Source organism: Triticum dicoccoides, unplaced genomic scaffold (genome assembly GCF_002162155.2).
Source record: "Triticum dicoccoides isolate Atlit2015 ecotype Zavitan unplaced genomic scaffold, WEW_v2.0 scaffold138644, whole genome shotgun sequence".
NCBI classification, from domain to species: Eukaryota; Viridiplantae; Streptophyta; class Magnoliopsida; order Poales; family Poaceae; genus Triticum; species Triticum dicoccoides.
Window position 1 is genome coordinate 1 of NW_021198198.1, and position 2,642 is coordinate 2,642.

At 55.5% G+C, this 2,642-nt stretch overlaps 1 pseudogene; it reads right to left on the reverse strand.

The window, feature by feature from the left end:
- Positions 1-60: 60 nt before the first annotated feature.
- On the reverse strand, positions 61-2,136 carry LOC119343727 (annotated as a pseudogene).
- Between the last annotated feature and the right edge of the window lie 506 nt (positions 2,137-2,642).

A 2,642-nucleotide genomic window follows, 5' to 3' on the forward strand; every position in this document is an offset into this window, starting at 1 on the left:
ACCAGCGGCCGGCACCCATGCTAGCCTCCAAAAAAGAACGGCCATGGCCGATCAAATGACCTAGTTCAGGCCATCGGCGTCTAACATCTCCTTCTGCCTGGCCTCGAACCAGTTCCTCATCTTCTCGCTCATCTTGGTCAAGTCCACGCTCATGATCGCAAGGGCCACCTCCTTTGCTTTGGTTGCGGCATTGGTGGCCTCGATGTCGAGCTGCCTCTGCCTGGCCGTGACATTGGCGGCTTCGATGTCGAGCTGCCTTTGCCGGGACGCCTCCTCCATGTCGATCTTCCTTTTCTTGGCCGCCTCCTCCATCTCAAGCTTCTTCCTTTGAAGCTCTAGGTATTGCTTTATTTACTCGTCCTTGCTTTGTCGCTTCTTCTCGTCCCTCAAATCCTTTTGAGACATCATGCCATGCAAAGTCTCATGCAAGGCCATGGATGACACATCATGTATGTCATCCACCTTGGAGTTGGTCTTGCCCCTCGGCCTCTTCAACGCCTCACCATCTCCACCTCTGGCCTACACGGCCGTCTTCTTGCCTCTCTTCCTTTGAAGTTCATGGTATTGATCCTTGAACTTAGGGCAATTATTGATGATCACCCAACAATGCGTAAGAGTGAATGGCTTGTCATTGTGTCGGGCCTTGAATGCTTCCAAAGATTGAAATGCCTACACCAGATGATCAACAACCATTGAACATGCAAACATATACAAGGCCGAAGTCTCATGGCCGTAGCAACAAAAGAACTAAGATGAGGAGAGCATACCATGTCCCCAATGCCGAGACCACTCACGGGCCGTGCTTCAACACTCTCAAGTGCGGCACAATACTTGTTACACTCTTTTTGGATGAACAACCACCTCTTTTGAATCGAGGTGATGCTGTGGTCGCTCGTAATTTGATAGGGCTCAAACATCTTTCTTTCATGGAATGTTTTGTGGACTCTCGTCCAAAAAACAAGGCCCTTTTGTTGCGCGCCGGTCCTCAGATCTTGGCAAATATCCATCCAACATTGGCAAATCAACTTGTCCTCCTTTTGTGAATATGAACCCGTGTGAATGCTCTTCTTCCTCTTTTGTGCTTCCGCTCTTTGGGTGAGCTCGTCAATGAACAATGGCTTGCCCCCAATATCAATACCAATGCCTTCTTCTTCATCACCATCACATTCGCAAATAGATGTCATCTTCTTCATGACATGAATCACCATGGTCGTAGTCAGCATGGTCGTGAGCCTCTTCATCGGCAACGTACTGGGCGCGGACATCCTGACTTTGGGTCTCGTCGGGATCGTAGGCACCGGCATGCCCACGCTCATAGATCACATTCTCCATGAATTGGTTGTAGAAGGGGTCGTCTACCGTTGGCGTTGGTCTTGGAATTTCGTCGAACAGGACGCGGAGTGACGGCATGGTGCCTGTAAACGGTGGCCGTGCTTGCTTTCTTTGCATCTCGACGGACGGCTGGCTGCCGCTGCTGGACCCCGGCGTGACGTTGAGGTCGACGACGGCCGAGGGACGCGGGGTGGATGGCGCGATCACGCCAACGTCCGGCGACCCCAAAAAATGGGTCTGGCCATCGTGCCTTGGCGAGGAAAAGTCGGGCAACATAGGCATGGTCTATGACGTCGGCGACGGGCAGTGCTGAGGCCTAGCGACTGATGAGCCTGTGCTCGCCGGGCCGACAGCGCACTAGAGAAACCCGCCGGACGGCAAAGGCCAAGCATGAGGAGGCGTGCGCTTTGTTGACGATGGCCTCCTTCTCGTCGACCTCGGCCTTACGCCGTGCGGCCTCCACTGCATCACGCTCGGCGGCGAACTTGGCCGCGGCAGTCTTGCCCTTGATGGCTGCCCTCCGATTTCTCTTCTTCGCCGATTCCGCGTCCATCTTGGCGAGCTCCTCCAGCGTGCATTCCGACCGCGGCTTCCTTGGACCCTTGGCCGCCTTCTTCTTCACCTTTCCGGGCGGGTTGACGGTCAGGCCACCGGAATTGGGCGGGGCGTCGGCCATGGATGGGGGAGGGTGGGGGCGGGTGGGAGGGTTTCGGGGGTGGCGCCAAATGGGGCGCGGGGTTTTTGCTTTGTGCCACTGATACTGATGGGCAGGCTAGGGGAGGACAAGCGCGCGCGTTCCGCCCGTCCGCGCGCTGTTCGTTTCACCCCAAAAGCGGCGCAAATTTGGGTCGGGGATGGGTCAAAAGCGGACAGAAAATGGATAAAAGTCTGTTTGCGCCCGCGCGCTAGGTCGTCTGGTTTTTCCGTTTTGCCCCAAACGGACGCATCCGGACAGGATGGGGTCGTGCGCTGGAGTTGGGCTTAGATCGTCCCTCTAGGATCTTTTTGGCCGTCCAATCATTGCTTACGATGCGCTTCTCGATAACTGGGCCTCCTGTCCTAAGGGGCTGCTACTCCCGTGGAAATTTCTATGGCCTACTGGCCTCTGGTTAACTGGGGCAGTTTCTGGACGATTTAGCCTCATGAAGCCCATGAGCACCTCCCTCCCTCGCCCCTCTCCTTTCGCATCTCTTCCTCTCCTCGACCCTCCCGTCTGGTGTGCCGCCGCCCCAATCTAGAGTCACGGTGTTCCCTTTCCCGATCTTGACCTTAATCTCTGACGGCTTCAACCTATGGCGGATCGTAGGTAC